Raw genomic sequence first — 27927 nt, 5'->3', positions numbered from 1 at the left:
GGTAAAAGCTTCTGCACAGTGAAGGAAACAATCAACAAAACTAAAAGGCAGCCTACAGAATGCGAGAAGATATTTCCAAATGACAGAATCTGGTAAAGAGTTAGTATCCAAAATCTATAAAAAAACGTATCGAGCTCAACACCGAAAACCAAATAATCTATTTAAGAAATGGGCAGAAGACATGAATAGACATTTTTCTGAAGAAGACATACAGATGGCCAGCTGACACATGAAAAGATGCTCAACATCACTCATCATCAGAGAAGTACAAATTGAAACCATGAGGAGATAGTACCTCACACCTGTCAGAATGGCCAAAGTTAACAACACAGGAAAAAACAACTGTAGGTGAGGATGAGAAGGGGAAATGCTCTTACACTGTTGGTGGGAATGTAAACTGGTGCAGCCACTCTGGAAAACAGTATGGAGGTTCTTCAAAAAGTTAAAAATAGAACTACCCTATGATCCAGCAATTGCACTACTAGGTATTTACCCAAAGGACACAAAAATACTGATTCAAAGGGACACATTCATCCTGGTGTATGTATGTATGTATGTATGTATGTATGTATGTATGTATTTATTTAACATTTATTTATTTTGAGAGAGAGAGAGAGAGAGAGAGAGAGAGAGAGAGAGAAAACAAGCAGGGGAGGGGCAGAGAGTGGGAGACAAAGAATCCCAAGCAGGCTCTGATGGTGCAGACCATGAGCTCACAAACCGTGAGCTCATGACCTGAAGTCAAGAGTTGGATGCTTAACCGACTGAGCCACCCAGGAGCCCCTGCACCCCTGCACATCCGACAATAGCCAAATTATGGAAAGAGCCCAAATGTCCATTGACTTGTAAATGGATAAAGAAGTAGTACATACATACAGTGGAATAATATCCAGCCATAAAAGAATGATATCTTGCCATTTGCAATGATGTGGATGGAGCTAGAGTATATTACGCTAAGTGAAATAAGTCAGAAAGACAAATACTATATGATTTCACTCATATGTGAAATTTAAGAAATGAAACTGATGAACATGGCAAAAAAAAGAGAGAGGGAAACCATAAAACAGCTTCTTCTTAACTATAGAGAACAAAATGGGGGTTTCTGGAGGGGAGGTGAGTGGGGGGGATGGGCTAGATGGGTATTAAGGAGGGCACTTGTGATGAGCACTGGGTGTTGTATGTAAGTGAAGAATCACAAAATTCTACTCCTGAAACTAATATTACACTATATGTTAATTAACTGTAATTTAAATAAAATCTTAAAAAAAAAGTAATCCACTGTTAGCAAAAGCCACACCTGTAAAATTTTGCATATAATCTCTCCTTTTTCAGGGCTTCCCTATCAGGCTGCAGTTGGATAAACACCCTTAAGATTCCCTGTGTCCAGTTGTTCATCAAAGAAAGTTGGCTACATATGCCTAGAAGATCCTTATAAGGCCTTTTTTTTCTGTCTTACAGGACTTATAAGGCACCACCTTAATATTCCCGAGGTGTTAATAAAGAGTACTTTTAATCACACACTTACCTTTATTTGTGGACCAGATCTTTCTGACTACACCTGCATTTTGCCTTTCCTTGAGCCTTGCCATTACTTTGAGACTCCTTTGTGATAGGGAAAGAGTGATAGGGAATGAAAGTGATATCTCTGAAGTGATAGGGAATGAAAAACAGTTTTGTTTTGGAAACCCAGCAAATCCTGTCTCTTTATAGACCCTCCAAATTTTGCTGAAAAGCAAAAAAAAATTTTAATTCACCATTCTCTGTACATCTCTGTACATCTCATCCTAAATAGCAAAAGGAAGGCAGGTGTTTCTTTCACTATTCTGCTTGAAAATCTCCTTAGCCAGATCTTTGGATATCATTAGGTGCTTTTTTTATTTGCCACATCACTGTGGGCAACAATATTGCTAAATGTACTGCAGCCATGTAACAAGAGTCTCCTTTTCTGCCTCTTCCAAAAACAAAACACTTATTTCTCTGGAACTCTCACAGTCCAACTCTTTGAAGCCTATCAGCCTTCCACTAATAGTCTCCTTCAGGTTCCATCTACGGTCTGGTCCAAAGACCAATACCGTATGTTTGGGTTTATTTAAAATTTTAAAAATGTTTGTTTATATATTGTTGAGACAGAGAGACAGAATGAGTGGGAGAGGGGCAGAGAGAGAAGGAGACAGAGAATCCCAGGCAGGCCCTGTGCTGCGGACCTCAACCTCACAGAATCGTGAGTTCGGGACCTGAGCCAAAACCAAGAGTCAGACTCTCAACCCACTGAGCTACCCAGGCACCTCTGGGTTTATCCAATTTTTTATTATCCCACTTCACACCTGATATTAAAGTGTGTTCCAGTTATGTGTTGTTGCGTTTTGACAAAACTGTAGCTTTATAACTATATAACTTAGCAACTTAAAATAGCAAAAAACAGTGTTCTTACCTGTCTTGCCTGGTATGTGTGTGTCAGCATTTGGGCAGAGCTCCACTAGGTGGTTCTGGCACAGAGTGTTTCATGCCTTTGCAGTCAGATGGGGTCTGGAGCAGGAACAGCAGGGGGACTGAAGCAGCTAGGAGCTGTCCATGCACGCCTGTGCTCACTCAGTCTGGAGGCCTCTCTGATTTCCCCACTATGGGGAACTTGGGTCTCTCTTTTACGGCACTGTGTCTGTCCTCTGCGTGGTGAGACTGCTAAAATGGCAACTAAAGACTTCAAGAACACAGGTTCTTAGGAGTAAGGGGGGAGTCGAATCACATGTTATCACCTGGCCTTGAAGCACAGAGGTTCACTTTTAGCATAGTCATAAGCTTATCCAGAGTTAAGGAGAAAGAGTTTAGACTTCACCTCTCAAATGGATGTAAGAAGAGCATTTGCTGTGGGCGATACTGTTGTGGGCATTTTTGGAAAATAAAATCTACCACACTCCTTTGTACCCAGCCTTTAGAGGTGAATTGTAAAGTTATAGAATGTGGAAATAGATGTTGTTAGAGATGAAGATAAAACCTTTTGTGTTAAAAAAAAAAAAAAGAACAAAAACACTTGAGCTGAACATCCTCGGGTTCATCTTCTAGTTTTACTAATTAAACATTCAGTGAATTTCCAGTGATAGCATGTAATGGGATTCTAAATTTGGTGTTTTTCTCTTGGCTAGGCCAAACTTATGATTGTGGGTGGTACATGTTTTAGGTTATATCAAGTTCTCAGACATGCAGGATTTATGAATGGTAATAGTTTTAACTGGCCAGCTATTGAAACCTTGTGTTTTTGTAGCAAAAGAGGAAAAATGTTCTGTAAAAGTGAAGAGAAATCCCATCTCTTCCTAAAATCTAACTCTGCGTAAGTACTGACAGATTTTCCCAGTGATTCTTAAAACGGATCTTTTCAAATATCAAGAACCATATGGTTGAGTTTCACAACTGTGAAGAGCGAAGGCTTCATTAAAGGTGATGAGTGTGCAGCTGCTGGCGTCTCCTTTCTTGTTGGCCACAGCAGTTCAGTTTGTCCTGTGCCACTAGATAAGGGAGCCATGTGCGCTTTGGAAAATTTTTTGACAGTTTCAGATATTTTGTCTGCCTGTGCTGGACCCCGTTCACCTCATCTTTTCACTTCGGTTTCTCCTCTGCTTTCAGCAACAACACTATCCAGCTGGTTTTTGTGGGAGAGCCAGGCACGCGGCAGCCTGTGAAAGCCAGCGACCAGAAAACCACTGCCTACGTGAAACACGACTGTATCTTCACAGGGCTATCGAGGACCAGGCTCCATTCAGCCCTCTTAAAAGGGTCAAAGGTGATATAAAATGAATGGATCATCACAGTTGATTGCAATTACTGTACGTAGGAGAGTACATCACTTTTTAGCCATCAGCCTGGCCCACTGATGATGAAAATTCAGTCTTCACAAGATTGAAGGCAGTGATTTATTAACCATACTTTGAATGATCTTTTAAAATATTTGCAAAGTGTAGCTATAATATAATAAGTTGCAACATAGGGTTGCTTAGTCCGTGTCATAGTCATAATTTTGCCTCAACAGTTTGCCCTCAGGGCAATTTTTCTGCAATACAGTCTGATTTCCAGCACGCAGCCTAGTGAAATTGGCAGTAGGCTTGTTCATTTAATTATAACCTGATTTTAAGACTATTGAACTGTCTTTGGAACAAAGGAAGTTTCATCATAGCTACATGGCAAACCTATAAAAGTGGCAAATGATAAAATAATTGGAAAACTGGATCATAAAATAACAAAAGTAACATGAGGTGAGTAGATAATTGGAATGCCAGATTTTGATAAAAATATTTTCAGATTATCCCAGTTGACTTCGTATTTTAATTGTGCTGTGAAAAGTAGTAACAGTTTATTTAGCGTGTTTATTCATGACAGTTGTACTTGTCGTTCACTTTATGAAGGAATTAAAATGTCCTATTTATTTATGCCTTTGTTCTGCCTCTTTCTGGAATGGATCCCCCTTTGCCTCTTATCCTAGAATAATTTCTACTCCCCCTATTAAGACTTAGTTCCACTATCAGGGTGCCTGGGTGGCTCAGTCAGTTAAGCATCTGACTTTGGCTCAGATATGATCGCATGGTTTGTGGGTTCGAGACCCGTGTTGGGCTCTGTGCTGACAGCTCGGAGCTTGGAACCTGCTTTGGATTCTGTGTCTCTCTCTGTCCCTCTCCGCTCACACTCTCTTTCTCTGTCAAAAATAAATGAATAAACGTCATAAAAAACAAACAAACAAACCTTAGTTCCACTACCATCTTTCCTTCCCCATTGAATGAGGTACTTGTATCTCTTTATCACTTAGGCATAGCTCTTGCGTTGCTTTTATTACTGTGCATTATAGCATTTAACTGTGTGCTACCTGGAGGCATGAGTTGCGTTTCATTTACTTTTGTATGTTACAGGTGCCTGGAATATTTTAGGTATTCAAAATTGTTTGCGGAAGGAACAAGTGATTGAATGGATTTATGGTTCTGTTTGATTTTTCATTTGAGTCTGCAGTCTTTAATCATCAAATCCTCTTCCTCATTGATCCACCCTTCTTGTTTGGAGCATAAGGGCACCTCTCATTTCACATTTTCACGTATTTTTTACTTCTCTTTTAGTTTACCAAGGAGGGAGAGAATGGTAGTCAGGGCTTGGAAGTGGCGATGTATATTTGCAGGAGGTCATACCAGCACTGAGCTGTTCTGTCTTATCTTCAGCCTTGGGAGATTGATAAGTTTTCATTATTCATTCCTTAATTAGATGTTTGCTTAACCCCACAAAGGTTGTGTGAATATGCAAAAATGCATAAAATATAGCTCCTGATTTCAGTTCAGATACTGTCTGCAAGAAAAGGGAAACAAGTATGTAATGCAAGTTGGGATTGCTGTGGGTTTTTATAAAGGGAGAGAAAGAATGCAAAGGCTGTTCTGAGATAGATTACCTTGGCTGGCTTTATCGGATAGAACTTTCCGAAGAAAAGTTTGAGTAGAAGTTGTCAACCCTTTTTACTTACATTCTGTGAATTCCAGGACAAATAGACTGTGTAGAAAATTTGTCCTTTAGAGGAAAATTGGGGGTAGTATAATATTTACATATGCACTTTTTTTTTTTTTTTTTACATACGCAATTCTGATGAAGTTTTGTTTTGGGTAGATAAGTACAGGAATATCCTAAGTTTACCTTCTATGGAGTGGTTGGATTTTTAAGTAGAACTCCTTCAGCTGGTTAGCCTAAATTAATATGTTAATTGAAACTGGAGAAGATGCTGTATCAGTGGAAATCTTAGGACTGTAGCACCACATGATAGTTCAATCAGTTTTTAGCTGCTTGGTTTGCTCTCCTGGAATGTGACCGGGACTTCCTTGCTTTTGCTTTTCTTACAGTTTAATTTAGGTTCCTTAATTTAGGCACAGTTATTGTTAAAAAAATAAGAATTTAAATTGACCCCAAGAGTTGGGAAATGAAACGTTTTACTACCATTAGGGGCTTTATTTTCTACTCAGTGCAGTACAACAAAAGGTATTCAGGTGTGTTTATTTGAACAATAGAAATGTCATCTATATCTGATAAATGTATCTAAACATTTTAATGTGATGAGTTTCTCAGGTCGCAGCAGTGCTGGTGAATCAACCGCATTTCTCCTTAAAGATTATTTCTTAACTCAGCTCTAGTAGGTGAAGTCTTACAGAATTACGTGCCACAAAATGATGTACCATTTACAGCAGAGTGGGTCATGTGCTCATGTGACCCACACTAGAGGAATCCCATGGTCAGTCTTACAGCTCATCAAAAAGAATAGTGTCAGCAAAATTCAGATACTGTTTCAAAGGTTTGTGTATTTGTTTTCCTCACAAGAGATAAGTCATTCACAAAATATAAGCAAATCTATTCTAGAATTTACAGGGAGGTGCATAAAATGAATACATTAGGCATTTCCAAAATAACTAATTTTCAGCTAAATTTAATTTTTATTTAATTTTTACTTTTTAACATTTTTTAATGTTTACTTATTTTTGAAAGAGGGAGAGAGAGAAGACGAGTGAGGAAGAGGCGGGGGAGGGGGGGATCCAAAGCAGGCTCCAGGCTCTGAGCTGTCAGCACAGAGCCTGACGCAGGGCTTGAACTCGTGAGCCACGAGATCATAACCTGAGCCAAACTTAGATACCCAACTGACTGAGCCATCCAGGCACCCCACATTTTTAAAGGGAAGTGTTTCAATAATTGCCTTCATTTTTGTTGTTCAAAAGAATTTGCTTCAGGAACTAACATGTCTAAGGTGTATTGCTCCTTTTAACGAAATATCCAGGTTGAAATGAAACAGTCTAGGTACAGGACAAATTTCAGTTGAAATTTTAATCTTTCAGTAGCTGTTTATGTAATTAGACTAAAATTTAAATTCTTCACCATGGCCTAAATTAGTGCTTCTCCACTGGGACTGCATATCAGAATCACATGGAGAGTTTTAAAGAATACTGATCTCTGCTCCTACTCCAGTGATTCTGGTTTAATTGGTCTGGGATATTGCAGGATATCTGGATTTTTAAAAGCACTCAGATAATTCCAGTGTGCAGCACAGTTTAGGAACCACTGATCTGAAACACTACATCGTCCAGTCATTGTCTAATTATTGGGCTTTTTTTTTTTTTTTGGTCAGTTGAATACCAAGGATTCTTTTTATTCAAGTATCTTTTCATTAGCAATTCTTTCTGCCTGGAATACTCTTCCTTCAGATCTTTCTAGGCTGTCTTCTTCTCATCATTCAGGCTTTAGCTCAAAGGATTCTGCTTCGGGCAAGGCTTTTCTTAGTCCCCCTTGCCTAAACTTTTTTCCCCCCAGTATTATCACATTATTCTGTTTCACTTTTATTATTGCCTTTTTTTTCTTATGAGATGATAGTGTATTTGTTTGTTAGGTCCCCCCGCCCCCCTGCCACTAGAATGTAAAGTCTATAAGGGCATGTGTGGCATACCTGCTTCACCATCATATTCCTAGCACTTAAAGCCAAGCCTGTCATATAGCTCAATAATTATTATTGCTCCATAAATATTTTTTTAATAAATGGCTGAAAATGCTGATAGAAAAATTCTTATGGGAATATACAAAATTATATTTAAAAACTTCAAAACATGGGGTCACATTTTAAAAATTAGAATAAAGCCATAGGATGAAATGAGTTGAAAATGTCATCAGGCAGGAAAAAGGAAACCTAGCAATGTAGCAGCCCCCAGTACTGAGGACTGAAGGGCAGTGGTATTAGGACAGGAATAGTTACACCACTTGAGGCCTTCACTCCATGGCCATACCTTGGGTCTTACCGTCATCCCAAAGTGCCATATATTTGAAATCTTCCTCTATGTTCTGCTTAATTTCTTTTAAGAATTCAGATATCATTTCTTCCTCTAGATGCCTTCCCTGAGCTCAGTCTCCAGGAAGAGTTAGGTTTACTGTACTTGGCTTGTTTATATCACGGTCATTGCCATTCACTAGTCTTCTCTCTACCGTCACCAGCTTCTAGCCTTTCTGAGAATAGGGATTGTGTCTATGGTGCCAAACCCATAACAGGTACTCAGCAACTGTTTTGCTGAATGAAAGCATAAATAAATATGAAATATTGCATAAGAACCATTAGAACTGCTAATGAAAATTATAAAATGGATTTGTCAGCAACATAAGTAAGTTGAAGTAGTCTTTCATAGAATAAAGCATTAAATAAGGGTACTCTAGGCCAACTGGGTGGTGTGATGTTATGCACACTTAGGAAATTAAGAAAACATTGTTGGTGCCAATAAGTCTGAGCACTGGCTTCCAACTGATATGTGGCTTGTCATCTGAACAAGGTTTTCATCACTCACTTGGGACTTTTTATACATTATTTACCCTTTTTGATAAACTTTTTTTCAATAGCTGCTATTCAGATGGATGCATTTTCCAGTAACACCTGATATGCATTTTAAAATGTAGCTTTTAATTGGTATTGATTGCCAGTAAGCCCAGTGATAACTTTCATTACTGTACTTTGAACTTTGTTGTTCTGCCCAAAAGAAAATGGCAGCAATCTTTTGGGCATATAAATATTTAAAATTCTCTGTGTAGAGGCCCTGTTAGTTCCATGGATACTACTGTCATAATTTTAGCACTTAAATACTCCTTAGGATTGCTGTTTCAGGTAGTATCCTGCTTCAAATCTCTACATAACTGCTATGCATAGCTTACCTAAAGGCTAGATTAGTAGGTCTTTCAAAAGGTAAGTCATGTAGTTGAATGTATTTTCGTTAATATTGTGGAATTATTTATTGCCTCATTTTCTGTCACCAAGGAGATAAAACAGAGAAAGAGGAATGAATACTCAGGACATAAGTGCTTATCAGGTCCCCTCAGATCTTCCTGAAATGCGCAGCGTATCACTGCTTTACTGGCTCGCAGCCTGGGAACTGGTATGCACTTTTCCCTTATAGTTTTAGCATTATCAAGTGCAAACCAAGGAATTTGTCATCTTTCTAGGAAAGAAACACAACAAGCAAGGAGAGCAAGGAGTTAATACCAGAGTCACAGCATGCAATGGAATTTTCCTATTAAGTTTTTTTTTTTTTTTGAAAGAGAGAGAATCTTAAGCAGGCTCTGTGCCCAGCACAGAGCCTGACACAGGGTTTGATCTTAACGACTGTGAAATCATGACCTGAGCGGACATCAAGAGTAAGACGCTTAACCGACCGAGCCACCCAGGTGCCACCCAGTTTTCCTTTTAATCTGCATTCCCGAATAGATCCAGTTCTTCACCAGTTTAAATGTTACTTCCTAGAGATAAAGATTTAGAGGTCATCCCGAGAAAAGACACAGAAGTGTGGAAGCACACACATAACATTTCCAGTGGGTGAACATATGGTTTGGTGTATTAGGAGTGTGTAATACAGAATTTGTGTTGTGGGCAAAGGAGAAATGAAACTGAAAGGGTAATAAGGTCGGTTCGAGATGGCAGAGAGGACTGTATTCTGTGCAGAAAAGTTCAAACCCTCTGTTGTTGGCAAGAGTGCATGTTGACTTTTTCTTTTTTGTGGCAGTGCAGAAGGTTGTTGGAGGAGAAAGGAGAGTGGTGACAGGACTAGATTTCAGGATTTAAGGTTATGTAAAAGCTAAATCTGAATTTTGGTGGGAACAGAGGGAAGGGAAAAGACAGAGATTTCAAAGATGGGCTCTTCATAGAGGAAGGGAGAAAAAAGGGAGGGAAGCAAACCATAAGAGACTTAACTACAGAGAACAAGCAGGATTAATGGAAGGAAGTGGGCGGGGGTGGTGGTGAGCTAAATGGGTGATGGGTATTCAAGAGGGCACTTGTGATGAGCACTGGGTGTTGCATGTAAGTAATGAATTACTGAGTTCTAGTCCTGAAACTAATATTATACTATATGTTAACTGACTAGAACTTAAAAAAAAAAAATCTGAAAAACAAAAGCAAAAAACAAAGATATAGTCTTGAGTTTTAGTAACTAAACGGAATTGGGCGAGACCAGAAGTGGAATTTTGAAATTTTAAGTTTGGATGACTGTTATTACCGTGTATGTACTGTGTATGTGTGTGTTTGCCATTATCATCAAAAACATATATGCCCCTGGGGCGCCTGGGTGGCTCAGTCGGTTAAGCGTCCGACTTCAGCTCAGGTCATGATCTTGCGGTCCGTGAGTTTGAGCCCCGTGTCGGGCTCTGGGCTGATGGCTCAGAGCCTGGAGCCTGCTTCCCATTCTATGTCTCCCTCTCTCTCTGCTCCTCCCCCGTTCATGCTCTGTCTCTCTCTCTGTCTCAAAAATAAATAAACGTTAAAAAAAAAAAAAAACATATATGCCCCAAACAGGAAGACTTCAGTATTTCCTCTAGGAATTCATGTTTTTTCCACAGAAAAGTAATTTCCACTAGGATATGGCCCCTCTGGTATTATTGAAAAGTAGAGTAGTAAGGGTCAAGGGTTAAATGTGAAAAGACCAAATTCAGTTTCTGTCTACACTTCTTTCAAACTTTAACATGTTGGACTCTTCCTTTACCTGCTTTGCACTTAGCTTCCTTATATGTAAAGTAGGGATACTTTCTAACTGGCTCATCTTAATGAACAAATGAGATAACATATGAAAACACGTTTTAAAAATCTGAAGTGCTGGGCACCAGGGTGGCATAGTTGGTTGAATGACCAACTCTTGATTTCAGTTCAGGTCAAGATCTCAGAGTCATGGGATCAAGCCCCATGTTGGGCTCTGTTGTAGGCATGGAGCCTGCTTAAGATTCTCTCTCTCCTTCTCTCTCTCTCTCTCTCTCTCTCTCTCTCTCTGTCTGTCTCTCTCTCTGTCTCTCCTTCCCTTCCTCCCTCCCTCTGAACCCTCCACTCTTGCACGTGCATGTGTGTGTCTGTGCACACGTGCTCTCTCTCTAAAAGACAAAAAAATAATAAGAAAAGTAAAAAAAAACAAAACAAAAACAAAAACCTGAAGTGCTACATAAATATGAGTTGTTAGTTTTGTACGTACCATTAAGAGTTGGACAGTAAGAGGTTTTACTTCATCAGCAGGGATCCCTTCATCCCAAGGACATGCTTTGATGTTCTTTACTCTCCTTCATGTTCTCCACTGAGTTACTTAAGCATCAGGTATTAGTAGCAGTTTGTATATGCTTTTCTAAGCACAAATATTTATACAAAGCAATTTTTTTGATTCCATGGTTCAGTACGATTATTTTCAAAATAAAAATGTAAGCAGGTTATTAAATTGATGTCTTATTAGTTAGCATTATTTCATCTCTTTATTGGATGATGAAAAGAAAACTATAAGGATATTCTTTATTCTTACCTTTCCTACTTTTACCATCCACCTATCCTCAGCTCAGTTCCAGCCCTGTTCTAGGTCAGCATAGGCCAAATACCCAGAAGGAATCAAATTACAGGAAGGGGGAAAATCACCTCAAAGTGTTCTCCTGTACAGTATTTACCTGTTCCACGGTAGTTTAATGAAATGAAAGCTGACAAAAACTAGAAAGACTGCCTTAGTCCAGGTCAATGTGTGATTTAATTCTCTCTCAGAAATAGGGGCTACTGGGTGGCTCAGTTGGTTAAGCATCTGACTCTCAGTTTCAGCTCAGGTCATGATCTCACAGTTTCATGAGTTTGACCCTATGTCAGGCTCTGTGCTGGTGGTGCAGAGCCTGCTTGGGATTCTCTCTCTTCTCACTCTCTCTCTGCCCCTCCTCCCACTCACACTGTCTCTAAATAAATAAATACACAAAAAACTTAAAAAAAAAAAAGGAATGTATATGACAATATTCAGATCTTTTCAAATTCAGAAGTAAAATTAATATTTTTTTCATTTTTAGTCTTTTTTTTCCCTTAGTTGTTTTTGATACCACTTTTCAAGGAAATTTCAGGTCCTGTCAAGCAGGATAGCCAACAGAAGGAAGCACATTTTATATGACTCACACTAGAGTAGTAGATACCTCATTCATTTCTTGTTTAAAATTAGTTTGCTTTCGGGGCGCCTAGGTGGCTCAGTCGGTTAAGTGTCTGACTTCGGCTCAGGTCATGATCTCACTGTCTGTGGGTTTGAGCCCGCATCAGGCTCTGTGCTGACAGCTCAGAGCCTGGAGCCTGCTTCGGATTCTGCGTCTCCCTCTCTCTCTGCCCCTCTTCTGCTTGCACTCTGTCTCTGTCTCTCAATTATAAATAAACATTAAACAATTAAAAAAAATAAAAATAAAAAAATAAAATTAGTTTGCTTTATTGTTTCCTTTTTATTTTCTCTCATTTTTTTGAAATATATTTTGACTAGAAAAAAATGTGGCCTTAACATGAATAATTATATTCCTTAGTTTCATAGTTTATATCTTCCATATGAAAGCAGATTCATCATAGAGCAATAAAATAAACCAGTATTGTTTTTCTTTTCTTTTATGGATGATCAGACTTAATGTGACTGGCTATTTTCATTGCCTGTTAAATTTAATCATTCAGTGGTATTTTTATAGGCTATTGCCATATGATTAATGAATAATAAAAAAAGTCAGCTTAATTGTGGTTGACAGGTGGTTCCCTGTCCCATTGAGTGAGTTTTTTCTGAATCCTTCCTGGCTGGGGTTTTTCACTCTCTATCGTAAGGAATGTATGGCATTAGCTTGTTTTATGGAACCCTGACCCCAGTCTTTCCTACTGTCTCCTTTCAGCTGACTGAAATCCCTCTGGTGTGGGTGATTTCAGGACCACCTTTATAACTGCTCCTTCCCTGCAGAGGACACTTACGGCTTTCTTGAGATTCCATTTCCACTGCCCAACAAAATATACTGTAATTTTTTCCAGAAATAAGTGTTCTTCTGTTACATTAATATCATGTTGATAATTATAGGTATCTGCATGAATGGAAAAGGTCTCTGAATGGGTTGTCCTTGAAAAAAACTATGAATATCGAGAGATGTCTACATCTTTATGATGAAAGAAAAACCGTTGTTTCAGATGTGGGATAATATCTGTCATTTGGATATTAGAGCAATTCAGAGATTAATGGAATTAAAAATTCTCATCATCATGAAGATTCTTATTGACATTCTTAAGTTTCCATTTTGGAGTGATAGTAGAAAACTTTGAATTACTGTGAATTAGTTCTCTAGTTTTAGAAAATAAATATTAAAGATATGGTTTTAAGAACTGTACACATTTTAAAAGTAGAAAATTACTGAAATTATATTACAAATATTATGTTAAAAATCACATTTGAGATTTTCCTCAGTATTATAAAAAATATACATGTGGTTTTAAGAGAAAAACAGAAATACTGATACATAGTTATGAGCTAAGCTATTATGATTAAGCATGAAGAAACATTAATATAGTTTTAATATAGGTCCAATTAGCAACAATGATAGTATAAAAATTAGTTTATATCCCTGATGCTTTTCAGCTCTTTGTTATTACCTTATTTTATGAAATATAATTGAGCTTTATTATTTACTCTGGTTATATGCGTTCTATACACTATGAATTTCTAAACAATTTCTATTTATAAGTGATAAAATGTTTTAGTTTAGTTGGGCACTGGTTGGTGTGATACCAAATGAAAGTTAAAAAGGACATGCATTCTTTGCTGTGGTTTCCTTGTTTAGTTTGCTTCTTTGCAATTTATATACAACAGTGTTCTAGTTGAAAAGAACAAATGATCTGTTTATTAATTGTGCAGTCAATACTTCTCAGAACTAATGATAGATAAGTACTTAAACTAGCAGTAGTAAAGGTTAGTAGACTTGGTTGTAGGGTTAGTAGTTTAGTAGGTTGTGTGACTTTCCTGTGGGCTCCTGGGGACCTAAAGTATTTATTACTTGGGAACAAAGAACCTTAGAGTTAAACGTAAGTGACTCTGTGTGATGGGACTCACAGTAAGGCCTATAAAGGAGAAAACAGCCCATCCTTAGCTACTCACTAGGCACAATGTAGAGTCAATTTCCTTTCTCCAGAGTCGTTTACATTGAAAGGCACATATTCCCACAGGTCTTTTTGAAAAATGACAACAAGCTTGGATTACTAATATTTTCCTTGTAGACATTTGTCCCTGAGAAGTGTCTCATTCTTTATAGTGTTGGATATATTTGTAGTATTTATATTTGATTAAGCTTATCAACACATACTTTTAAGTCATTTGCTACTTAATCAATTTTTTGCTTTTTACCTCTGTCTTCAAAGAAGCATGAAATTAAAGCATTAATATGATTGGATTATAAGTCCAGTTTCTGATGGAGTACTTTATTATTGATCTGATGGAGTACATTATTATGACCAAACTAAAAATATTACTGTAGGTATTTATCATAATACTAAACAGAGGATTAGTACATTTGCTTTGTAATTGCATTTTTTAAAAAGTTGCTTTTCTTCACTGAAAATCCTATTAGACTGTATAGGAATTCAAACTAAGTTATTTGAAAATTGAAATGATATACCACTAAATCAAGTATTTTTAATTCCTAATCTTTCATTTGTTTATTAGAATATTCATTTCTTTAGCTAATAAGTTACTTGTTATGCCTGTGCCAGGTACAACTTTGCTGAGCACTTGAAAATAAGTTTTAAGTTTTATTTGGTCCTAGTGTTTTCTGAAATTATATTTACTGGAAGTAAAGAGTAAATATCCAAAAAGCCAATAAGCACAAGAAAAGATACTCAATTAGTAGTCATTAGGGAAATACAAATTAAAATCACAATGAGATTCTGCTTTATATTTACAAGTATTACTGTAATAAAAAAACCAGATAATTGGAACCCTCACCATTGCTGTTGGGGATATAAAATGGTGTAACCACTTTGGAAAACAATTTGACAGTTCTTTAAAATGTTAGATATAAAATTACCACATTACTTAGAAATTTCACTTCTAGGTATTTATCCAAGGATAATGAAAACATATGTTTATGCGGAAGCTTATGCATGAAAGTTCATAGCATTATTCATAATAACTCAAAAGTGGAAACAGTGCAAATGTTCACCAGCTGATGAATAGATAAGTAAAATGTGTATCTGTGCAATGAAATATTGTTCTGCGAGGCAGAGAAATGAAATACTGATATCCAGTCACACAGGTACTAATTTTAAACTCATTTTATTAATGAGGATTCTAAAGTTGCATAACTTACAATGTAACTTGAGAAAGACGAAAATTCAAGTCAGCTTGACTTCAAAACACCCACTTTCATGCCGTAACGAGTTGTTTGTGGTGTTAAATCATCACCCTCATCTTTCTTTTCTTAATGGCCAGATTTTTGAAAGAGAGTTTCTATTTCATGTCTCACCTCCCTTGCTTACCTTCTGCCTCCAATGGAGATAGCTCAGCCATAGTACTCTCTTTTTTTTTTCATGCCTGCTTTGCTGAAATATAATTCATACACCATAAAATTCACCCTTTGAGGATGTACCATTCAGAGATCTTTAGTATCAGAGTACTTTCTGAATGTTGTGTGTAATAGGCTCTTTCAATCCCTTCATATTTGATCTTCCCATGGCAGGTGACATTGTCAGCCACTCCCTCTCTACTACTTCATCCTCATCACCCTTTTTCTCATTTTCTATTGTTCTATTTACATTCATCATTGTTTTACAAGCTTCATGGACTTCTCTTCCTTGATCTACCTTTTATTTATTTAAAAAAAATTTTTTGGTAATGTTTTTATTTATTTTTGAGAGACAGAGCATGACTTGGGAAGGGGCAGAGAGAGAGGAAGACACAGAATCGGAAGCAGGCTCCAGGCTCTGAGCCATCAGCCCCGAGCCTGATGTGGAGCTCGAACTCACGGACCGCGAGATCGTGACCTGGCTGAAGTCGGACACTTAACCGACTGCGCCACCCAGGCACCCCTTGACCTGCCTTTTAAATGTTGGTTTGGGGTTACTTACTATTACTGACTTCAGGAGCCACTTATGTTGGTATATGTCTCACAGATTTATGTTTTATTTATTTATATAATGCCTATTTACTGTGCATTTATTCTGTGTGAGATTCATTTTAGGCACATGAAATCTATGTTATTGAACTTAAATTCTGTTGGGAAGAAACAGGCAGTGACAAATAATAAGGAAGTTTGCAGTGTTAAATAGTATGGTGGTAGTAGGCTTCACTGAGAGGGTGCCATTTGAAAAGAGATGTGAAGGAGGTGTTCGCCATGAAGCTGTTTGCAAGAACATACCAGGGTGGGAACAGCAAATAGGAGGACACCAAGGGCAAACTTGTCAGGTACATTTAAGGAATAATAGGGGAACAAGTGGCTGGAGCTGAGAAAACGAGGGGGACTGTAGTCAGTGTTGTCAGAGACCGAATGAGAGGCTGATCAAGTAGGGATTTATGGATCATTATAAGAACTTGGACTTTTATTCTGTTTTCAATGGAAGACTAGTATTATATGATTTTTTAAAAAATTTTTTTAATGTTTATTTTTGACAGCGAGAGAGAGAGACAGAGCATGAGTGGGGGAGGGGCAGAGAGAGAGGGAGACACAGAATCCAAAGCAGCCTCCAGGCTTTGAGCTCTGAGCTGTTAGCACAGAGCCCAACACAGGGCTCGAACCCACAAACCACGGGATCATGACCTGAGCCAAAGTCGGATGCTCAACTGACTGGGCCACTCAGGCACCTCTGATATCTTTAAGTGACTGCTTTGGCTTCTGTGTTGAGAATAGGTTAATGGTGAAAAAAAGTTTCAAGCAGGAAAACATGAATAGAAGGTTACTGAATTGCTGCAATCTTCATCTTTCCTATATTATAGATTAATATATTTAAGTGCTTACTGACTGTATTCACTTGGCTATAACACAGTTCATCATGTTCAAAGACTAAATGCATCTTCTTTTCTTAGCTCCCTGTTCCTTCTGTAACCTCTGCCTTGACAAAGACCCAACTCCCTGAGAGAGGAGCCACCTTTGACTTTTTCAGGACTTGGCTTTTTAATAGCAGAATAAGGTTCATTGCAAAATGGAAGGAACAGAGATTTTTCCATATACCCTCTGCCTCTGTGCATGTATAACTTTGCCCATTATCAAGTCCCCACCAGATTGGTCCTTTGTTAAACTGATGAATCTACATTGACATATCATAATTACCAAAGTCTGTAGTTTATAGTTTGGTCTTGGTGTTGGACTTAACAACACATGTATAATGACATGTATCCACTAGTATAAAGTCATACGGAGGTTTTTTTCCCCTAAAAATCCTTTGCGCTTCACCTATTCATCCTTCCTCCACCCCACCTCCCCCCCCCCCCATGCAGATTTTTCTATCTCCAGAGTTTGGCCTTCTCCAGAATGTCATATGGGTGGAAATATGTAGTAATACGCTTTTAAGGTTCCTTTTTGTCTTTACATGGCTTGATAGGTCACTTCTCTTTATCACTGAATAGTGTTCCTTTGTCTGGATATACCACAGTTTATTTACTTGTCTACTGAAGGACATCCTGATTTTTTCCAAGTTTTGGTGATTATAAATCTCCAAAAACATCCTGTGAAGATTTTTGTGTGGACATTTTTAACTCTTGTTGGTGAATACCAATAAGTGGGATTGCTGGGTGTTGTGATAAGAGTATGTTTAGTTTTATAAGAAGCCACCAAACTGTCTGCCAAAGTGGCTTTGCCATTTTGCATTCTCACCAGCAATGAATGAAAGTTCCTTTTGTTCTGCATCCTCATTAGCATTTGGTGTTGTCAGTGTTCCAGATCTTGCAGCATTCTAATAGATGTATAGTGGTATCTGATTGTTGTTTTAATTTGCATCTCCTTGATGACATACAGCGTGGAACATCTTTTTTATGTGTTTTTTTGCAAACTGTGTGTCTTCTTCAGTGAGGTATCTGTTATGGTCTTTGGGCTATTTTTAAAAATGTGTTTATTTTCCTATTGCTGAATTTTGGAGTTTTTGTAAACTTTGGTTAACAATCCTTTATTAGATGTGTGTTGAAAATATTTTCTCCTAGCCTATGGCTTATCTTCCATTGTCTTGACATTGTCTTCTGTAGAGTTATTAATTTTATTCAATTTTATTTATTAGAAAAAAATTTTTAGTTTATTTATTTATTTTGAGAGAGACAGAGACAGCATAATCAGGGGAGGGGCAGAAAGAGAGGGAGAGGGAGAATCCCATGCAGGCTCTGCACCCTCAACACAGAGCCTGATGCGAGGCCCAAACTCATGAAACTATGAGATCATGATCTGGGCCGAAACCAAGAGTCAGATGTTTAACCGACTGAGCCACTCAGGCACTCCAGAGAGTTGTTAATTTTAATGAAATCCAGTTTATGGGTTATTTTTTTCATGGACTGTACTTCTGGTGTTATGTCTAAAAGTCCCTGACATACCCAAAGTAATCTAGATTTTCTCCTATGTTATGTTCTATGAATTTTATAATTTTGCATTAACATTTAGGTCTGAGGTAATTTTTGTGGTGGGTATAAGGCTTTTGTCTTGATTCTTTTTTTTTTTTTTTTTGGCACATGGATGTCCAATTGTTCTAGCGCTATTTGTTGAAATAAATCATACAGAGAAAGACAGATACCATATGTTTTCACTCTTATGTGGATCCTGAGAAACGTAACAGAAGACCATGGGGGAGGGGAAGGAAAAAAAAAGGTTAGAGAGGGAGGGAGCCAAAACATAAGAGACTCTTAAAAACTGAGAACAAACTGAGGGTTGATGGAGGGTGGGAGGGAGGGAGGGAGGGAGGGGAGGGTGGGTGATGGGTATTGAGGAGGGCACCTGTTGGGATAAGCACTGGGTGTTGTATGGAAATCAATTTGACAATAAATTTCATATTAAAAAAAAAGAAAAGAAAAAAGTGTCTTTGCCACATTTATTGACTTTGTCCCTCTGTCAAAGATCAGTTGACTATATTTGTGTGAGTCTGTTTCTGGGTTTTCTATTTTTTTCCATCGATCTGTTTGTCTGTTCTTTCTCTAACAGTACGTTGTCTTGATTACGGTACCTTTATAGTAAGTCTTGATAGTGGGTAGTGTCAGCCCTCCAACTTTGTTCTCCTTCAATGTTGGTGTTGACTATTCTGGGTTTTTTGCCTCTCCATATAAACTTTAATATTGGGTTGGCCATATCTACAAAATAACGTCCTGATTGGGGTTGCATGGAATCTGTAAAGTTGGGAAGAATACTTTGTCCGTATTGAGTCTTCTCATCCTTAATTCTTCATGTGTTCCTTACCCACCAAATTGAAGATAAAACCCTTTAAGTTCTTCTTAATAGCACATAACAGTTATTTTAATTTTCTCCATTGACTTCCACTGATTACTTTGTTAATCTCTTCTTTTTGCTACCCTATAATACTCAATATCTAGCAGTTCCTTGAGAGAAATGCAGCATACAATTCTTTCATTCCTTTCTGACTTTCTGAAGGTCCTGCTTAGTCCGCTTCCTTGCCTGACCTGGGCAGTGTCTACCCAGTTTTCAAGTGACTGATATAAAGGCAGTATGTGGTACTGGAGTCTGGTCAGACAGATTTGGGCTGAATCCCAGATCTATCTATTAGTTAGATGACTTCAGACCATCCACTTAATAACTCATGTTCTTTATCTCAAAAAAAAGGCAAAAGCATACTCATCTATTAGGGTTGTTTTTAAGTGTTAAAGTTAATATTTCTAAGCCCCCCTACTGATGGTAATTGCTTAATAAATAATAGTACTTTTTCTAGAACACGTGGCTTTCAGGAAGACAAGGGAAGAGATTTAAACTAAAGTCCACAGTTTTTATTAGGGCTTTGTCTTTGTGTTGTACAGTTTTATGGGTTTTGTCAAGTGCATAAGGCCATGCATCTACTGTCACATGTCGTCCGGAATGGTTTCACTGCCCTGAAATCTCCTGTGCTTCATTGACTCATCCTGCACCCACCCCAAACTTCTGGTGACCACTGATCTTTTTATTGTCTCTGTAGTTTTTGCCTTGTCCAGAGTAGTGTCATATGGTTGGAATCACACAGTATATAGCCTTTTCAGACCAGTTTCCTTCACTTAACATTTTAATATATGGTTTTGATGGAGTCATTGTCCAGATTTTCAGCTTGTACATAAACTCTTTATTGATATTGATCTGGCTAAGAGCAGTGGTTTCTTCATAACAGTCTTTCTCTTAAAGTCACACTTTCATCTATCCCAACCCTTACTGTGATGCATTGCCCTGGTGTCATAGAAAACTTAACAATTTTAAAATTTCAGTTAATGCCTTAAATTTTTCTCACAGAGAAGTATGATAGAGTAAACAATAAAAGACTTTTAATTATAAAATATATCGCATAAAAATTCTATGTGGTGGTGAATTGAAATAAAAGTAAAAAAAATGAAACAGTAATGTAAAATTTTCAGCTGTTAGAAGATTTTATGTTTATTATTTAAATGGATAATGATTTCATTAAATTACTATGGATTTATATTCCATTTAATATACTTATAACTTTTACTTTAAAATGTCCGTATTTCACCAGAGTTGAAATTAAATTCTCTGCATGGACCTATATCAGCACAGATGAAAAATTGTTCATGTTAACTTGCTAATGTGTGAGTAGTTCCATAGTTTAAAAGTCTTTTAAAGGTCTGTAAGCAAAAACAGTTGAAGACTGCTAGCACGATGTATAAAACCCAAGGTTTTAAACCTGGTGTATAAAACTTTTCATTGCTCTTATCCTTCTCATCCTTTTAAAAAAAATTAACCATTTCCTGTTTCACCTTGTGTGCTCCAGCCAGAAAGACTACTTGAAGTTCTGGATCATGTTTTTTCCTGCCTCTTTGTCTTTATCGTGTTATTCTTTCTGTCTTTGCTTCATTGCCTCCTACCCCTGCTATAATATGCAGAGACCTTGATTGTGAAATCTCCCATTGAACGCCCCCCCGTGGAAGTGACATCCGTCTGCCCAGGAGACGACAACCAATGCCTCCTGCTCAGACAAAACTGTTGTTTCTCCTCTCTATACTCTCCTAGCCCCCATCCCTCCATCTATCCCACCACATTCCCCAGCCCAGACTGGAGACTGAAGGCTCTCTGAGGTCCCAGCTGGGCACAGGAAGAATGGTTTTTGAATGCATACATGGTTGGCTTAATAAACAAATAAATACATTTTCAATCTTCACGTGGGATGAGGTGCACATGCTCCAGTACCCCTCACCACCTCTACTGGTCTTCATCGTCACAAACGCACTGTTTTGTCATTAGCTTGTTTTTCCCTGAACTTGGACTGTAAGGTCCTTGAGAGTAGGAACTGTGTTTTATCTTTGCCTCCCCAACAGCTAGCTATGTACCTCTCCTGAGAATAAGTTAATTTACTGGGCAAATACTAATTATTGGATGAAACAGAGGTGGATTTCAGTCGTTACAAAGTTAATTCTTGCACATAACTTTTTGCGGGGAGTCAAATTGTAAAAGGTCATTTTTATTTCATGCTGGTTATTTTTCTGGTTTAATATTTGCCCTTCCTGATAAGGTTTTCAGTAAAACTTCACATGAAGATAGGATTTTGAACATAAAAATGAGTTTAACAGTCACTCTTGTAATAGAAGGAGCACAGCTTAGGAGCAGTAAGACAAGGACTCTGGTTTTGGCCCTGCGGCAAACTTGTCATGTGACCATGGATAAGTTAACCAGCGTGGGGGGTCGGTTTTCTCATCCGTAAGATGAGTCAGTGACCAGATTATTTCTAAAATTTTCTTTTCTCTTGATTTACTCAAGAAACAAACTTGCAGTAAAGCAAACATATAATTATTCTAGGCAAGAAGAATAGAAAATACGGACTTTAGTTTCTAATTGTTCATACTGTGGACATTATGTGTGATATAGATAGATAATGCTGACCTCATTCATATCACCTGCAAACTATGTAGTGTCATGGCTTCGATTTTGTCCTTAATCTATAAAAATAAAGTAAAATAATTCAAGTTGTCATGATTGAACATTTAAGGGTAGTTAATATAATACGTTGAGTCATATAATTTTCAGATTATATTTCGCTTCTTTCACCAGATATATTATTCAATCTGATTAAAATGATGGTTTCCAGTGCATTTTTATCATTCTGGAAGTGAACTTACCTGTGTTGAAACATTTTTTTGTGACTAATTACTCCATCACAGCAGCCTTACTCAATAAGAAGCAATATTAAAAACAATTAAAAAATGCTTTCCTGTGTTTTGGTCGTTCATAGTATGTAGTAATTCAGTTTCATAAAGCTTGATTAAATGACATTTCGGTGTAAGTTTTATGAAGGGGTCGAGGTGATGTTGTTTGGCCACAACAAAGGCAGTATTTCCTTTCTTGTCTTTCACTTCACCCAGCTCTCCCTCCCCGCTTTCTTCACCTGCTTGAGGAAAACTGTTTCTTCAGACGAACCTCATAATTGCCCTTCTGTGCCTGATTTGGGCCTCAGGAAAGGCCCATAGCATCTGTAAAGCTGGCAGCAAACTGGTATTTCCAGGCAGGCACAGGGTTGCCGGGTAGTGAGCCAATCCACAGCTTTGTCTGAGCAGCTGAGAACTTTGCTGGAGTATTACCACGGTGTTCAGTAACACAGACCTGTGCCATGAGCAGCTAACGTACTGAGCAAGTGTCAGGGTCAATATTTATAGACCACTACGTAGTTGCCTTGCAGAGAGAGAAAGCGAGAGAGAAACACGCACACGGAGGGCAGGGGAAGAAAGACTACAGTGGGTGGGTGGGGGGGGGGGACATTCACTTCCAGTATTTTTTCCTAAAAGGATTCTTTTTAACTGTCAGGTTCAGACTTTTGCTGAATCACAACCCTTCACCGCTGAGCAATGACAAGAGAGGAAACAAAAAGTTAAAGGAGCAAGCCTGCCATAAGTGAGGAGGTAAGTAATTAGCCAGTTCAGTCTCGCTTTGACTCGTAAACTCCGTCTCCCTGTTGGCTGCCCTGCATCACTAGGCAAAGGGCTGTGTGTCATGCTAAAGCCAGTAAGGAGGGGCTGCCAGCTGCTTAAGAATGTTCTCAGTGGCGGTGCAGTTTTGTGTATGGCCCTTAAGGAGGCTGTGGATGATCAGAATACACGCAAGTACGGGGGTGGTGGGAAAGGTTCTCCACCGCTGATCTCATGTCGTGTCCTATCAGCAAGTTTCTGTTTCCTCGTTCTGCCAAACTTGAAGTCTTCTGATTGGTTAAGTCCTGTTTGCTTTCGTATCAGCATTAAAACAGGACTGTGAGTGAGTTTATCGTGATGAGTGGTCTAGAGATGGAATAGAGGAAAAACTTACACGAACATGTGCAGAAGTAGACGTGTCAGTGTATCATCGGTGAATGTGAACGAACAACATGGGTCCTTTCTAAAAGCAAGCCCACGTCCATATGACAGTGCAAAAAAGTGAATTGAGGACCACCGTTGGGAGCAGAGAGAACAGGGAATGATGAAAAGTTGAGAACAGCCTTCTTAATCCAAGATGCAAAAGACTCCGTGTTTGGCGGGGTTTATCTGTCCAGTCGACTTGTTAGTTGGTTCCTTACAAAAAAGTGTTTCCCTATTAAAGTCATTAAATTAACATGTTTTGCTACACACTGGTAGTTTGTTTTCCTTTCAGCACGTTTAAGCACTTTGACACGTTTCTCCGTGTGTTCAGAGTGCCGTGGGATGTTCATTTATTTGTCATTGTGTTGTGTATCCCAGATTAACATTAAGGGCAGTGGTGCTCAAGAGGACAGAAATAAATTGTTTTCTATTATTTTGATTTAGAACACCCATGCAATTTATAAACTTGTATGTTTTATGTCTACTACACAGGGCATGGAAAATAAATATGTTGCTTCACTGCAAGTATGGCATTAACTAGGGGAAGCTTATCTACTGACCTAGTGAAAGCTTCCCTGTCGTTGGTTTTTAAATTATGGGACTATAAGCATTAGCATGATATTTAAAATTTTTAGGTTAGGTTATAGATGCTGATTATAGCTCCAAAGGGTTTTCTGTGTTACATATTTAAGTTCAAAACAAAGATAAAACTAAATTTTCTTGCAGGGCTGAAACTATAGGCCAAACGAGATAGAAGGACAAACTAATACTCTGGCACAGATTTTGTGTTAGGGCTGATATTCAGGAACCAGCTAATTCTAACATAGAATAAACCACATCCAGAACAGCAGGTGGAAAAGGTCTAAATGTAAAGTAAATCTCTTTTAAGATGAGGCCAGTCATTGTGGAATATTACTTTTATTGAATCTCCTATAATTTCCAAAGTAATGCAGAATGTTTCAAAATCAGTTCTCTGAATTCAGAAATATTTTAAGGGTAATCTCATATCTAAATTTAAACTGTATTATAACATTCATTTAATGCTTGTTTTAGTCTCTGAATTAAGCTTTTCCTATGTCCTTTTCAAGTTCTGCCTTGATGGGTTTGATTAATGGGTTTGATTTCTGTTTGGACACAGTATGTTTATTTTGAAAATGCAACCACTGTTGATCTAGAGTGGGCATTTTTCAATTAAAATTTTCTTTGCTACTGCCTTTGGGCAGTATCTTATGATCAAGATTGTAATTTCAGTTCTTTATTCAATATCTTTTATTTTTTCACTTTATATATTGTGTAAATACATGATATTACTTTCTTACAGTATTTTTTTTACTGGTTTTATTTTAATTCCTTTTAGTATTTTGTTCTGAAGTACCCTGTAGAAACTTTGGGCAGAAAACAAGCCAAATAAAATTAGCACAATAAAAAGAAACCAAAGAAAATCGTCCTTTTAACCAAGAAAGCAAATAGAAAAATTGTGACATTGGTTGACAGTGTCTAAAATGGAATATATTTTGGTTGAAGCCTAATTGAGTACTTTAAGACTTGAAATACCTTCTCAATATTAATTTTGGCTTTAATGTCAATCCTGATACTGGTTATTTATCATATTTGTAAACAACATTTTAAATATAGGCATATTATAAAGAAAGACTGTAAGACCTTTCATATCATGTGTTAACCGTCTGTTGAAGTAAGATTAGTGAATTTATTTGAAAGATTACTATTAACCTCCTTTACTACCAGTCTATCTGCTACATTACCCTTAGAAGGATCAATCTCCCACCCCAGTGAACACTTTACTTCCTACTAAAGCCCTTTCATCCTTGGCTCTCTATTGCTCAATACAGTCTTCTTGGCACAAAGACTCTCTTCTTGATCTACCTGCTACTTTTATTCTGTCTTGATCTTCTGCTATTCTCTCTGGGTTGTTTTTCGGACTCTCTTGCTCACCCATGAGTCTTTCCCTTCCCTCTGTTTCATGCTCCAGCAATATTGAACATTGTGTCTTTCTCAAAACAATCTGTACTATTTTGCTCCTTTCTGAGGCTGTTTATGTTGTTTCTATCTTGAAAACCTTCTTCCTGGTCTTTGCCTTTCAGCTCCAGGCACCTTGCTGGTGGTCCACTGTCAGCTTCTTTGGCCTCTTGTATAGACCTCTGTCACAGAACTTCCCAAAGCCTTATAGAACGTTTTGTGCTTCTTTTTTGCACATGAAGTTGTAAACTCGTAGCCAAGTTTTAAACTTTATTCTTTCGTGTTCCTCTAAGACATAGCATTCGATAGACACTCAAGAACTTGAACCAAAGAAAACCTTTATTGTATTTATTTTAAGCCCACTTTTCTTTATAGACTTCTTATTTTAATGTATTTCACAACTTTGATGGACAGCATTGAAGAAAAACCCCTCAAGTAAATGATAAATGCTTTTTAAAGAATAACAATGTGTTAAAAGGTTATTTTGTTTCTCTCAGTGCACCATCACAATAATGTGTGCATGTGTGTTTATCCAGCAAGTAGATACCTGTTGGACCCATAGAGTTATATTTGAATAATAAAGTTCAAAATCATATTGGTTAGCACATACAAATTCAGGATATATAGCTCAAAGATACTGTTGAATTTGATGAAATCTGTCAACAAAATCAGCTAATTGCTGCTCTTACTTGCGTGATAAGTTAAATTATGCCCTAGCAAACTGAAGGCAGTGTTATGCCTTCCAAAAGGCCCAGAGAGAATATTTGGAGAGGTTGGGTCCATCCTCATGGACCCTGGAAAATTACAGAGTGGAATGGCTCCCAGTATGACTGATAAAGGTATACTTCCCTACTTTTATCTTCTGTTGTAGAGATAGTTAGGGATTTAAGGAAATAACAGAAAATAGTGGCTTAAAAAGTTTCAAAACTGAAGGGTGATATTCCATTTCAGACAGAAGAATTTGCTCCTCAAAATAGAAATGTTGAAAGAAAAGGATGTCAATGTTTAAAAAAGTAATAGAGAAATAGCAGCTGTTTCTTTTACTTTCGATACTCAACAGAAATAGAATTTATTTTGTCTTTGTATTTTACTTCTCCACCATAGATAGAAAACTTACTTTGTGTGTGAAATATTTGGTATTATCGAAACAAATACAGAGTTTTATGCACAATTTAGAGTAATTCACAACTTTTCTTATTTTGATTTTCACTTCTTAGTATACTCAACAGGCAGTTTTAAGTTTTTACTGCGTTGAAATCTCACAAACCTCTTCCACACATCACATGGGACTCTTTTGTTTGTTTAACCTTGAATTGTATCTGTCTCAGGAATGAAAATAAGATTGATATTTTCATAGGAAAGTTTGGAAGCCTTTTAATTTGCTTGAAATGGACCGTAATTCAATGTGGAATTTCTTGTCAGATGTATTTTGCCCACACATGTATAGAGTAGTTAAATCGGTAGAGGAGGTGTCTCGGGAGTAATGGTTGTAAGTTATACGTCTCACTGGTATATCAAGTGATCTTCATATTGTAACACTGGAAGGGTGGGATTGTTTTTTATTTTTTTGTTTTGTTTTGTTTTGTTTTGTTTTGTTTTTTGGTCATAGACACAGAAATATATTTAGTGCCCATCAGACAGTGATGAGAGAAACCCAAGCTTGTCTCAGTATTATAAGATTATGGCAAAACAAACCAATAGAAGCAGAAAATACTCCCACCCCTCTAAGAGATTGAACAACTTTGAGGTCGGAGTGAGGCATAAAGGATTTTGCCAGTATGTTAAAGTCTTACTGTATTATTATTAGCAGCTTTACTTTCCAATCGGAGTTTTTCTGTAGGTACACATGGCATAGGATCCATAGAGCGTGAGAGCAGAAGAATAGATTAATCATGGAAGCTGAACCTTAAAGTTCTTCTACTTCACCTATTTCATTTTATAGATATGGGCAGTTGTGGTACAAAGAAGTCATGTGATTTGTCAAACATCACCTTTTAAAGTGGCTAGTTAAGATTTTTATTAAAAAGAAAAAAAGGAGCAGCACCTGGGTGGCTCAGTCGGTTAAACGTCTGACTCTCGATTTTGGCCCAGGTCATGATCTCACGGTTCATAAGATCAGTTTGTGAGATCGAACGCTGTGTTGGGCTCTGCACTAAGTGTGGAGGCTGCTTGGGATTCTTTTTCTCCCTCTCTCTCTGACCCTCCCCTACTGGCACAGGCATGCTCGCTCGCTCTCTCTCTCTCTCTCTCTCTCTCTCAAAATAAATAAATAAATAAATATTTTATAAAAAGAAAAAAGAAATGCACACTTATAAGGCCAGTATTTTGTCACTGTGGCCTTCCGGTCTGCTTATAATTGCTGTATTTTTATTTGTACATTGCATCTAAAGCCCAAGTTGTCATATCTCTGTGTTTTGTTTTGTATTGTATTGTGTTAGACTCCTTTGAATTATTGCATAAGTCCTTAAAGCTAAAGCTGCTAACTATTGGTGGGATGTAGTACTTCTCCACTCATAACCATAGCATGTAGGTGTCCTTTCTAGTTTTCCTGATTTTCCCTCTTCTCTTTGGTTGTGCCACTAGATTTAAGCTCCATAACTCTTCTCCTTTTCAGTACAACATGGCAGACAATTCTGAGACAAAAGACAGAAACTGCAAAAACAAAGTTTTATACTTTGTATCTAAAAGGTTTCTAATA

The 27927-nt window shown here is 37.6% G+C and overlaps 1 protein-coding gene across 13 annotated transcripts in view; it reads left to right on the top strand.

The window, feature by feature from the left end:
• Window positions 1–27927, top strand: part of BMPR1B (bone morphogenetic protein receptor type 1B) — a 419833-nt gene that overhangs the window by 231744 nt on the left and 160162 nt on the right. For 7 of the 13 annotated variants that reach the window (XM_045056075.1, XM_045056076.1, XM_045056074.1 and 4 more), the window contains exons 2-3: window positions 3619–3775; window positions 22729–22823. The gene's annotated coding sequence lies outside the window, so the exon portion shown is untranslated. Of the gene's footprint in view, window positions 1–1213; window positions 3776–3905; window positions 4245–7133; window positions 8910–22728; window positions 22824–27927 lie in introns of those variants that run through there. The other 6 variants (XM_023252925.2, XM_045056071.1, XM_045056068.1 and 3 more) reach the window with 5 other exon arrangements.

This window comes from Felis catus, chromosome B1 (genome assembly GCF_018350175.1).
Source record: "Felis catus isolate Fca126 chromosome B1, F.catus_Fca126_mat1.0, whole genome shotgun sequence".
NCBI lineage: Eukaryota > Metazoa > Chordata > Mammalia > Carnivora > Felidae > Felis > Felis catus.
The sequence above is the reverse complement of the archived record's forward strand: the minus strand, read 5'-3'. Positions and strand labels throughout refer to the sequence as shown.